A 14,025-nucleotide genomic window follows, 5' to 3' on the forward strand; every position below is an offset into this window, starting at 1 on the left:
CGTGGCCACGAGGTGGCCGGTCGGCCGCATCAAGTGCTTCCTCCTCTAATCAGGGTAGCAACCTGCGCTTTGGGTAGCTCTTGGAGGGGCGTTCGAGTTTATGCTCTTCGGCCGCAAGGACTTCAGTCCATGTGTCGACTAGCAAATCTTGATCAGCTCTAAGCTATTGCTATTTTTTCTTGAGGCTTCTTGCCGTGGCCATAAGCCTGCGTTGAAAACGCTCTTGCTCGACGGGATCCTCTGGCACGACGAATTCGTCATCGTCGAGGCTTGCCTCGTCTTCGGAGGGAGGCATATAATTATCGTCCTCGACCTCTCTGTCTGCCGCTCTCTCATGAGGGCTGGTTTCTCCATCCTCCTGTGCTAAATCTTGCTGGAGGGGGTTTTCTTCAGCACTTTCTGGAGTATTATTATCTCCTGTGCTTGAATCACCGTATTTGTTTTGGCAGGATTTTGAGCGGCACCGTTGATGCCGGCGCTTAGGCTGTTTCTTGGAGGGGTCGTCCTCCGCTGTTCCATCGCCATATCCTTCTTTTGGGGTGTCCACCATGTATATGTCATATGACGAGGTGGCTTTCCAGGGCCTAGTAGGCGCTGGTTCTTCATCATCTCCTTCATCGGCGTCCATACCGTCGATGTCTTCGGAGTCGAAGTCGATCATGTCAGTTAAGTCGTCGACAGTGGCTACCAAGTGGGTGGTGGGTGGGCTTTGAATTTCTTCATCGTCCGTACCCCAACCTTGCTGACCGTAGTCCGGCTAGGGCTCTCCTGATAAAGAGAGAGACTTCAGTGTCTTCAGGATATCGCCGAAAGGCGAGTGCTGAAAGATATCCGCGGCAGTAAACTCCATGATCGGCGCCCAATCGGATTCGATCGGCAGGGGCGTAGAGGGTTTGGATTCCGGAGAGGAGTCCGCTCCTTGGAGTCACGAGTCTCGCAGAGTACGGGGCTGGTGTTCGGCTCAATCGCTGTTGGGATCACGGCCCCCGAGGTGGCGTCCAACCGCCCATCCTCGATCGGCATAGTTGGCTCCGAATTAAGGGTCGAAGCTGATGCGGGTGCGGCCTCCAGGGCACTGTTCGGCGGCAGAGCTAGATCATGCTCGTCGAGACAGTGCGGCGCGCTCGGCAGTGGCTCGAAATCATCGAAGATCAAGTCCCCGCGGATGTCAACCGTGTAGTTTAAACTTCCAAATCTGACCTGACGGCCAGGGGCGTAGCTTTCGATCTGCTCCAGACGGCCAAGTGAATTGGCCCGCAGAGCGAAGCCGCCGAAGACGAAGATCTGTCTAGGAAGTAAGGTCTCACCCTGGACTGCATCGCGATGACACAGAGGAACTCTCAATTAAAGCACCAATGTCGGTGTCAAAACCGGCGGATCTCGGGTAGGGGGTCCCAAACTGTGCGTCTAGGCCAGATGGTAACAGGAGGCAAGGGAAACGAAGTTTTACCCAGGTTCGGGCCCTCTCGATGGAGGTAAAACCCTACGTCCTGCTTGATTAATATTGATTATATGGGTAGTACAAGAGTAGATCTACCACAAGATCGAAGAGGCTAAACCCTAGAAGCTAGCCTAGGGTATGATTGTTGTTTTGTATGTTGTCCTACGGACTAAAACCCTCCGGTTTATATAGACACCGGAGAGGGTTAGGGTTACACAAAGTCGGTTACAATGGTAGGAGATCTGCATATCCGTATCGCCAAGCTTGCCTTCCACGCCAAGGAAAGTCCCTTCCGGACACGGGACGAAGTCTTCAATCTTGTATCTTCATAGTACAGGAGTCCGGCTGAAGGTATAGTCCGGCTATCCGAACACCCCCTAATCCAGGACTCCCTCCGTCATCATAACACTCTCTTATCTGATCATGAGAAGCTTTCTTATGAATTTCTTCAAAGAAAGGAAGACCTTGAGAAGCTAAGAGTGAGTTATGAAGATCTTCAGAAGGAGCACGATTCATTACTTGCTCAACAAATCAGCGCTTCTTAGGAAGAATTTGTTCCTCCTTGTCTGAAGTGCACTGAACGTGAATCTGCTAATTCTTCACCTGAATGTTCAAATGCTGCTAATGTTTCAAATTCTTCACATGCCTCTGCTATCACTAATTCCTCATCTGAGGACATTGCTAGTATCAATGACGATGCAGGGCTGAAGGAATTGTACATGACATGCATGTACAAAAGCCTCAAAGGGCATCAGACTCTTTTGTGATGTGCTTAAAAAGCATATCCTCAACAAGAACTCTAGGAAAGAGGGTACTGCTTTTGAGAGGAAACTCAATGCTGATGGTACATATTGGAAGCCTGAGCAGTACCCCAAAACTACATGGGATTGCTGCAAAGGGACCTCCAGTTGATCCATCTAACTTATCTGGATTTGCATGTGAATCTCCTCGTTCTGATGATGAGTCATTTGACTCCAACTATAAATTGTTCAAAAATCAGAATGGTGAAGTATTTGCTAGATATGTTGGCACTAACTACAGGTACGGTTCCCCTATGAAGAAAATCTGGGTTCCCAAAAGATGCCTTGAAAATCTTCAGGTGAATGTCATCATGACACCACCTGTGAAGAATAGGAACCCCAGATCAAATTCTTCATGTGGATCCAAGTCCTCATACGGACCAAACTCTTCACATGGATCATATTCCTCAAAAGGATCAAAGTCCTCATATGAACATCATCGTGCTAACCCGTCTGTTTCGTAGGGAAGATCTAATGATTATGGATATGTGCACTATTCTTCAAATCATTATGTCCATAAGTCCTCGAAGAATTTCTCTACCTACTCTTATGCTTACTCTAACCCCTCTTATGTGAAACGAAATGGACTCGTTTCTATGCCATCCTTCTCGTATGGAGCTCGCAGAGTGATGAACTCTTTGCCACCCCTTCAAATGTGGGTGGTGAAGAAAAAGAACTAATCTCTTCTGCAGGGTCAGGTCTCCAAACGTACGTAATCGTCTGAAGAATTTGCTGGAGACCTGAATAGGCCTGATAGGACGCAGGCTAATCATGAAGAAATGAACTTTCATTTCTCATGTCCTCATACTGCTTTATCTGTTCTGTTGCTTGATGAAATTGGTCTGATGAATGGATGTCATATTCTTCACCGATGAAGTATATGAGTTTGTAAGCTGCACTAATTCATCTGCAGGATGATCAACCCAAAGCCACCGAGTGGGTCCTCGATAGTGGATGTACAAATCACATGACTGGTGACAAGAATCTATTGATGGATGCTCCATTATCTCCGTCGCATCTGAAGCATATCATCTTTGCCGACAAAGGCAAAAATCAGGTATTGGGTCTAGGTAAGGTTGTGATCACAAAGGATCGACACATGGACAAAGTCATGCTTGTCGAGTCCTCAGGATACAACCTTATATCTGTCTCAATGCTTTGTGATCTTGATATGGTTGTTGTCTTTGGCAACTATCGTTGTGTTGTGGTTATGGAAAGTTGACAATTCCAAAGTCTTCGAAGGCTTTAGGAGAGGAGACATGTATATTGTTGATTTCTCTACAGGACCACAACCAGCCGTGTGCCTACTTGCAAAAGCTTCAGAAGGCTGGCTCTGGCATCAACGACTTGGTCATGCAGGCATGAGGAATTTGCACACGCTTGCGAAGAAGAAGCATGTCATTGGCATCGAGAATGTCAAATTCCTCAAGGATCACCTATGCGAAGCCTGTGAAGCTGGGAAGATGACAAAGGCGAAGCATCCAGCAAACACTATCATGACCACTACTCGCCCATTTGAATTGCTTCACATGCATCTCTTCGGTCCTAATCATTATTCTGCTGTTTCAAATGAAGCATCTCAATATGGCTTTGTTATTGTTGATGATTACTCTCGTTACACATGGGTACACCTTGTTACTTAAAAACATGAAGTGCAGGAAGTCTTCAAACGATTTTCCTCGAGGGCTTCAACCAACTTTGGTGTGAAGATCAAGCACATCAGAAGTGACAATGACACTGAGTTCAAGAATTCTGGTCTCGATGACTATCTTGATAAACTTGGTATTACTCATGAGTTATCTGCTCCTTATACTCCTCAGCAGAACGGCGTCGTGGAGCGCAAGAACAGGACTCTTGCTGAGATGGCTCGCACAATGCTTGATGAATACAGAACGCCTCATCGTTTCTGGACTGAGGCAATTGATACTGCATGCTACATCATCAACAGAGTATATCTTCACAAATTCTTCAAGAAGACTGCCTATGAACTCCTCACTGATAAAAAACCCAATGTAAGTTATTTCAAAGTCTTTGGTGCTAAATGTTGGATTAGAGATCCTCATCACAACTCAAAATTTGCACCAAAAGCACATGAAGGTTTTACGCTTGGTTACGGAAAGGACTCGCACACCTACAGAGTCTTCAACAACGTTCTTCACAAGGTTGTTGAAACTGTAGATGTGCGGTTCGATGAAACTAATGGCTCGCAAAGAGAGCACCTACCTACTGTGATAGATGAACCAGCACCTGAGGAAACTATCAAGTTCAAGGCTACTGAGGATGTCATTCCTACTGAAGAATCTGCTGAAGAATTCATTCCAGAACATGAAGAACGTCGAGCTAATGCACCTGAAGAAAATACTGAAGAAAATGCTGTTGAAGAGAATACTGATCAAATTCCTCAAGGACAACCAACTCATCCTCGCATTGCAAAAGAAGTGCAAGTTGAAAAGATCATCAATGACATCAAAGCGCCAGGTCCTCTCACACACTCAAAAACTTCACATTTATCTAACTTTTGTGGGCACTATGCTTTTGTCTCTATCACAGAGCCCACTAAGGTAGATGAAGCATTTCTGGAACCTGAGTGGATCCAGGCCATGCAAGAAGAATTACATCAGTCCGAGCTCAACAATGTCTGGGAAGTGGTCAAACGTCCAGATCCTCGCAAGCACAACATCATTGGCACAAAGTGGATCTACCGCAACAAGCAAGATGAAAATGGCCTTGTGGTGAGGAATAAGGCACGACTTGTAGCTCAAGGCTACACATAGGTTGAAGGAATTGATTTCGATGAAACTTTTGCACCTGTTGCTAGACTTGAGGCTATTCTCATATTACTTGCTTATGCTAACCATCACGATATCACTTTGTGTCAAATGGATGTGAAAAGTGCATTCCTCAATGGTAAGCTTGAGGAACAAGTATATGTTGCTCAACCCCCAGGTTTTGAAGATCCAAAGAATCCTGACAAAGTCTTCAGACTCAACAAGGCCCTCTATGGCCTCAAGCAGGCCCCTTGGGCGTGGTGTGATACCTTGAAGGAATTCTTCATGAAGAAAGGCTTCAAACACGGTTCACTCGACCCTACTCTTTTCACTAAATCTTATGATGGTGAATTGTTTGTGTGCCAAATATATGTTGATGATATTATCTTTGGCTGTACTGACCAACGTTATAGTGATGAATTTGCCTATATGATGAGTGAAGAATATCAAATGTCTATGATGGGAGAGTTGAAATTCTTCTTAGGTCTTCAAATTCATCAACAACGCAATGGCATATTCATATCTCAGGAGAAATACCTCAAGGATGTACTGAGGAAATTCAGCATGCAAGATTGCAAAGGCGTCAAAATTCCTATGCCCACAAATGGACATCTGTGCACTGATGAAAATGGTATTGACTTCGATCATAAGGTATACCGCTCCATGATTGGCTCTTTATTGTACTTATGTGCATCTAGGCCAGACATAATGCTTAGTGTTTGCATGTGTGCCCGATTTCAAGCTACACCGAAGGAATCACACCATAAGGTTGTGAAGCATATTCTTCGATATCTAGCTCACACACCAACACTTGGATTATGGTACCCCAAGGGCTCGGCTTTTGATCTCATTGGATATTCTGACTCTGACTATGCTGGTGATCATGTGGACCGCAAGTCAACATCTGGTACATGTCATTTCCTCGGACGATCTTTGGTCTGTTGGTCCTCGAAGAAACAGAACTGCATATCACTATCTACTGCTGAAGCTGAGTACATTGCCGCTAGTTCTTGCTGTGCTCAATTGCTATGGATGAAGCAAACTCTCAAGGACTACGGCGTCAACATGAAGAATGTGCCTCTCTTCTGTGACAATGAGAGTGCCATCAAGATTGCTCACAACCCAGTTCAACACTCAAAGACTAAGCACATTTAGATTCGTCATCATTTTCTTCGTGATCATGTGTTGAAGGGCGACATTTCTATTGAGAATGTGAAGACTGAAGAACAGCTAGCCGATATCTTCACAAAGCCCTTGGATGAGAAGAGATTTAGCAAGTTACGGTGTGAGCTAAATATCCTAGAATCTTCGAATGTTCTTTGAAAAGGACACTCATCTTAAAACTTATGCAAAATTGATGACTTAGATGTGCAACACATGAAGAAACATTTTTCTTCAATCAATGAAGAATAACACTCTTAGAGTGAAGAAATTAACGAAGAATTTGATTCTCAGAACCCTTTGATAATTGTACGCGGTGTCTAAAATCATCATTCTTATACGGTGGGTCACGCCACCACCAAAAGTTGAAATTCCTCAGTTGTTCATATTCTTCAACTTTGCATTGTCTTCTCTGTTTCCGTCATTTTTCTTCATTGGCTATATATATATATATATATATATATATATATATATATATATATATATATATATATATATATATATATATATATATATATATATATATATATATATATATATATATATATATGAGTTTATGTCCTCTACAACATTCACTTATTACTAATTCTTCAAGTTGGTTTTTCTGCTAAGTGAATGTGATCGGACCCTTTCCCCCTCTATGCTATACTCAACCCAATCTGTTCACAAATTCTTCATGTGCGTTCTATTTGAAACTCGTTCAAAATCTTCACTGTGTCCTTGTCAGCTGAAGAAATTGCGAACGGAACTTTAAAACCTATCTTATCTAGATTTTCGGCTTTGCCACTCAAACCGTTCCGCATCCCACGATACACTTATCCATTGACCCACAATCGTACACGATCTCCACCTGTCAGTACGTGGGTGACACATGTCATGCGAATGAGAAGGGTCAGGGGCACGTTCGTCCAATTTCTTCGGGCGAACAGTTTTTCACCGTGGCTATAAATACCCCTCTTTCCCCATCCTCACTTCTTTTACTCCACTCGACCTCTCTCCAGCTTGAGCTTCTCAAACCCTAGCGCTGCCGCTACTTCATCGTCGCCGGTGAGGAAGAGCTTCACTGCCTCGACCTCGTCACCGCCGTACTCGCGCCGTCCGCGGAAATCTTCACTCCGCCGCCGCCGTAGTCGTCTTCCTCCGCCAAGTTAGGGTGTGGAAGATCTACACAGACGAACTTCACCTCTCCACCTCACTGTTCGTCGTGTACTTCATCCAGGGTAACTAAAAGTTACTTTTACTGCCCTCGTTGATTCGAATGAATATATACAAAATCTTCAAAGGTGATTTTCTTCATATCTTCACACACTAAAACACCTCTCATCTATTCTTGATTCGTTTCTCTAAGCTATGTTTTTCTTCAAGATTTCTCAAATGTGTGGATTTTTGATCTACACATCTCTGGAACCTAAGACAAAGAACGCTTAGTGAAATTCTTCAAGACTCATTTGGTCAAATTCCTCAAACTTGTTCTTTATAAAACCTTCTGAGAACGCATATAACCTCTCCAAATTCCTCGCAACTATACTCTGTTCACAGGTACTCATGTCAGCTGCTGAATCACTAGGTTCTCATCAACTTAACTCATTTGCAGCGTTCCTCGAAGAAAAGTTGCATACTTCTTCAGAGAATTCAATTGTTCAAATTCCTCAACTAAAGAAAATGGCTGATGGTAAGAAGCCACAGAAAGGAGGAAAGAGGGTTGAGGTCAACACATCGTTTGAAATCCCTGATGACATATACAAGGATTACTGCTCTCCTGATGAGGCCAAGTTTGGAAAAGAGGACAAAAATCAGCGCAAGGTGCACATACAGAGGATAGAAAGGAGATGGGCAAGAGAGTGGAGGGAGTACAGGTATGTTACTCTCAAGTACATGAAGAAATTCGCACTCAACCCTCCATGCCCAAGACCTCCATTGGCAACTGGCCAAATAGCTGATCCCACCAGCCTCAAGCACGGTGAGGACTATCCTGATGAATGGGCCAAGCGCCAAGCCAAGTTTGCTAAGCAAGCCAAAGAAGCAGTGAGGAAATTAAATGAAGACTCTGCTGCTGTTGCTGCCTCTGCTGAGGCCTCTGCTGTCAAGCCGAAGAAGGCTATGTCAAAGAAGCCTGCGCACAAGCCAAGTGCTTCACCAACAGCGCCCTCAAGGCCAAGTTCCTCAGCAATGCCCTCACGGCCAGAATCATCAAAGCCCTCACGGCAAATTCCTCATGCTGCTCCTGTTCCTCAAAAGTGCTCAGCTCCTCTGCCAAAGTCTTCGACCGCTCCGACAAAGTCCTCTGCACCTGTGCATCTCACCACGTGCCAAAGGACTATTGACATCTCAATTGCCTTAGGAGCTTTAGCTAGTTCCTCAACTGCACCAAATTCCTCAACGGGACCCTCTCTACTGAAGACAAAGGCCACTGTTGGACGAGGTCCTCGCCCTAGTCCTCAGAAGAAGCAGGTCGCCTTCCAAGTGCCGTCTGAAGAAGACCAAGTTGATGATGATGAACTTGCTGAAATCATCAGAGATAGGCAAGTCAGGGCCGCTAGAGCCAAGGGAACAAATGTGCCACTGCTGTTGGATCCCAAGTTGATCCTCGAATACATTGACGTTTGGCACAAGGACCCCAACACTCCCATGCCTGACCTCAAGCTGACTCCTGGCCAAAGTCACATGCTGACCCACTTCATACAAGAAGAAAAATGGAAATTTGAGAAGGCCAGGCAGATCAAGAAAGCGCAGTACAAGAAGGAGCGCTATCTGAAGAAAAACATTGTCTCTGTGACAACTGAAGAACTTGTCACTACTCAATCTGAGATCAAGAAACTCAGTGATGAATTTGACGCATACCATGCTGATTGGCTTGGAGCCAAAGTTCGTTTTGAGAGACTCGCTGATAACTTCACCTCAAATGTTGCAGCCCCAACGCAACAGGAAGTTCCTCAGGCTGAAGCATCTGCTCAGCCGACTGAAGAACATGCCAGCACCGCTGATGAAAATCAGGCTGCTGAAGAAAATGTGAGTTCCAGGGCTGATGACTGCATTCACACCAGTAATAAGTGATGTGGCTGGCATTGAAGAAATGGAAGATGAAGATGTGGACGTTGGCTGCTCCACACCAGTAATAAGTGATGAATTCTAGGAAAGTCAGCATCCAAACTCTCCAATGTTCACACCGTTGCAGCAAATACCTCAGTCACCTGCACAAACTGTTCAAATGGGCTCTGAAGAAACTCACCCACTTCATCTGTGCGTGAAGAAATTCCAGCCACTAGTGCTGAAGAAACTGCTGCTACTGAACATCTGAAGACACAGACTGCCACTGAAGAGGAAGCAGAAATTCCTCAGCCCGAAGAACCTGAGATTGCGATTCCTGAGGTCGTGATGCAACTCACTGACACTCTCTGCCCAAGCCAAAGGATCCATTCTTACGCAAGCAAAAGTTCAAGGCTGATGATTTCTTCGACGAGCACGTATTCTTTGAAGAATACAACCCATATGATTATGCTCGTATAAGGAAGAGGCGTTTCTGGACTACTAGTCAAGCAAATTTCTATTCCTCAGTGCTGTTCAACAAAGAGAAAATCTTCTACCATGAGCAAATTCCTCACGTGGATATGGAATCTCTGTCGTGTTTCGTGCCAGTCCTCAGTGTTCTTCATGATGCTGGACTGTTAAATTTTTGCTCTGACATCTGTGATTGGAATGAAGAACTGATTCTTCAATTTTATGCAACACTGCACATCACAGGAGATTCTGAAGATGTGAATCCATGGGTGCTAGACTGGATGTCTGAAAACACTCACTACACCGCACCAGCGTCTCAATTGCTTCGTGCCTTACCACTCAGTCCTCCCCTTGAAGAAGCTCGTTGCATATATAGTGAACTTGAGCTTACAAATCACTACATGCAGGTTCTGATGAAACCTTTGAAGCCAGGTCAGGCCCCATGAACCAAATTCCACGTGAAGGAATTACTTTATGTGCCCAGAACTGTCTATCATATTCTTACGAGGACAATGACTCCTATCAAAGGCCACGACTCATCTGATGAGGAAATTGTTGGCATCATGAAGAATTTGGTATTCAACATCGTTCATGGCATTCCTGTCAATTATCACGATTTCTTCATGTGGACTCTGGCAAATGTTGCACTGTCTCCATTTGAGTTGAAGCCTTATGCACCTTGGATTATGAGATTCCTCAGGACAAGGTCTTCACTCAACTACAAAGATGATTTTCAGAATCACCTCAGCTACTTGCCCCCAATTGAAGTCCTCAAGCAGACCTATTCCTCAGTTGATGAAAAGGGCAAGGCACCAGCTGTTATAGATGAAGGCATTCGTCCATTGGATAGCCAGTTTCACAAAGCTGCCTCTTATTCCACCAATGATGACTCTGCCACACATGACTCTGCCAATGCACCCAAGTCTACTCCTCAAGCACTGCTCCTCATGTGATGACTGATCATGAGCTTCTACTTAGTCTTCACCAGAAGGTGGATCGGAATCATAAATGGGTTAAGCGTCAGTTTGGTTCATTTCTTCACAACATGACTGCTACACACAATGCAGTGAAGAAAAACCATTACTACCTCCATGAAGTCTTCGGTCGCACCTGGGCAATACTGTCACATCTGTATGGTGAAGACGATCTGAAGAAAATGGGTCTCAAGGAAGATTTTAACTGGTCTGCACCTCCACCGAAGAAATTCAAGAAGGTCAAGGTTCCTTCTCTGGTGGCCAACTCACTTTCTTCATCGCGCGACACTGATGAGAATGAAGACTTGAACGCCACTGCGGCAGGCCCTACTACGACAAATGACCCCAACAACGATGGCACTCCTTCATAAACTTGATATTCTTCAGGGGCGTTAGTCCTCATATTCGATCCTTTTGGTCATTTGATGACAAAGGGGGAGAATTTTGAGTTAGTATTCAAGCGGGTCTTTCTATATGGGCATTTTTTTCAAGTTCCAACTCTCGTTCTTCTGAGACTTTATTGGATCAAGTTGTAAACTTAAACCCAATGGTGCTCTGATACTTCTGAGACGTTCTTCTGCATGCTTATTCCTTGTTAATATTATTGCACGCATGCTAAATTACATCACTCACCATATTTCATCATGCATTTCAAATTCTTCACTGTTATATGTTAAATGCGTGTATGAATTACAAGATATAGGGGGAGATCTCCATGATTCAACTCTTCAAGTGTGCATTACTTCAAAAGCAAATTCCTCACTATGCACATATTCAGGGGGAGTTCTTCTATATCTTGCAATCAAATTCCTCAATATCAGTATTTACACTTCATATGTTTATCCTTGTTGAAAACTTAACCTATATTGTCATCAATCACCAAAAAGGGGGAGATTGTAAGTGCATCTAGTGCCCCTTAGTGATTTTGGTGTATTGAAGACTTATAGGTTAAGGGACTAATGCGTTTGTGAGTGTACATAGGTCTATAAGTCTATGAGGAGTTTGATATTTACAGAGAAAGTCGACCCCTAAAAATGAAGTTCTTCGACTAAAGACTGTGGATTTCTGAAGAATTTGAAAGTGAAGAAATTTGTGTGACCTTGAAGACTTGGTATTCATTCGAGGAACATGAAGCGTGAAGACTTGTTTTCGTAGTTTCATGTTCTCTTTCTTGAGTCATAGGAAACACCGTACTGTTAAATGAGGTCGAGGAAATACTAAGGAAAAATTTCCATGTGATGCTCAACTCAAAATCCTACACCTACCAATCCCTTTGAGTGAAGCCATTGGAAATCTCATACAGTCCAGTCATATTCTTCAGTGACAGAGACGAAGTTCTTCTGGTCTCTGAGGAATTTGTTCTGACTGAGGAGTTAGGAATCGCCAGTGCGGATTGCCTACATAGTGAGGAACATGATAGCCCTGAGGATTTTGCTACTCAAAATTCCGACCGTTGTTGTGCTATGCGCCAGCTGTCCCAAAATATCTATCCACCTAACGGTCATATCATTGAAGGGCATTTATGTCTTATCATGTCGGGCTGCTCCCTAGGCTATAAATAGCCGCCCCTACAGCCACTAGCTGGTTGGCTGCTCCGAGAGAAACTGACACTTGTCATTTGAGAGCAGCCCATCCTCCGAGGACTTTGAGCGAAAATCATCAAGTGAGGAAAAACCCAAACCCAAACACCTACAAACCCCAAGTGATTGAGCATCACTGAAGAGATTGATCCTGCATGGATCCGGCGCTTGTTACCTTTGAAGACTGTGCTTCTTCCAGAAGGTTAGGCGTCATGGTCTAGAGCATCCAAGTGAAGTTCAGTTAATCAAATTACTTAAGAACTCCCACTGAGATAGACATCTCTCTAATCATCTAAGTGATCACGTGATCCATATCAACTAAACCATGTCCGATCATCACATGAGATGGAGTAGTTTTCAATGGTGAACATCACTATGTTGATCATATCTACTATATGATTCATGTTCGACCTTTCGGTCTCAGTGTTCCAGGCCATATCTTCATATGCTAGGCTCATCAAGTTTAACCCGAGTATTCTGCGTGTGCAAAACTGGCTTGCACCCATTGTATGTGAATGTAGAGCTTATCACACTCGATCATCACGTGGTGTCTCAGCACGACGAACTGTAGCAACGATGCATACTCAGGGAGAACACTTATACCTTGAAATTTAGTGAGAGATCATCTTATAATGCTACCGTCGAACTAAGAAAAATAAGATGCATAAAGGATAAACATCACATGCAATCAATATAAGTGATATGATATGGCCATCATCATCTTGTGCCTTTGATCTCCATCTCCAAAGCACCGTCATGATCACCATCGTCACCGGCTTGACACCTTCATCTCCATCGAAGCATCGTTGCCGTCTCGCCAACTATTGCTTCTACGACTATCACTACCTCTTAGTGATAATGTAAAGCAATTACATGGCGATTGCATTTCATACAATAAAGCGACAACCATATGGCTCCTGCCAGTTGCCGATAATTGTGTTACAAAACATGATCATCTCATACAATAAAATTTAGCATCATGTCTTGACCATATCACATCACAACATGCCCTGCAAAAACAAGTTAGACGTCCTCTACTTTGTTGTTGCAAGTTTTACGTGGCTGCTACGGGCTGAGCAAGAACCGTTCTTCCCTACGCATCAAAAACCACAACGCGGTAAGCGTACACATAATCTCGGTCTGGGCCGCTTCATCCAACAATACCGTTGAATCAAGAATCAACTAGTGACGGCAAGAAATATGTATATACCCACGCCCACAACTCCTTTGTGTTCTACTCGTGCATATAACATCTACACATACACTACTAGGGAAAAGCCTATACACAGAATCTTACCAGCAGCGCGCTTTAAAATCAGGCGCTGCTGCTAAGTAGCAGCAGCGCGGGTTTTTAAACCTCGCTACTACTAAGTTGATAGTAGTAGCGCTGGTTTTTAACCCTCGCTACTACTAAGCGGTCTCTACCGTGCCCCCCGGGACATGCCATAGTAGCAGCGCGGGTTTTTAACCCTCGCTACTACTAAGTTGATAGCAGTAGCGCTGGTTTTTACCCCTCGCTACTACTAAGCGGTCTCTACCGTGCCCCTGGGCCATGCCATAGTAGTAGCGAGGGTTATAAAACCGCGCTACTACTAAGTTTTTACCCCTCGCTACTACTAAGAGGTCTCAACCGTGCCCCTCTGGGACATGCCATAGTAGTAGCGAGGGGTAAAATCCCTCGCTACTACTAAAGCTCCCATTTTGAAACTCTACCCCCCCCCCCCGGTGGATCGCCTTTTCGGTTTTGTAAAAAGCAAAAGAAAATGATAAAAACTTCAAAAATTAAAATCCTTCGAGATGTAG

The sequence above is a fragment of the Triticum dicoccoides genome, chromosome 6A (assembly GCF_002162155.2).
Source record: "Triticum dicoccoides isolate Atlit2015 ecotype Zavitan chromosome 6A, WEW_v2.0, whole genome shotgun sequence".
Lineage (NCBI taxonomy): Eukaryota > Viridiplantae > Streptophyta > Magnoliopsida > Poales > Poaceae > Triticum > Triticum dicoccoides.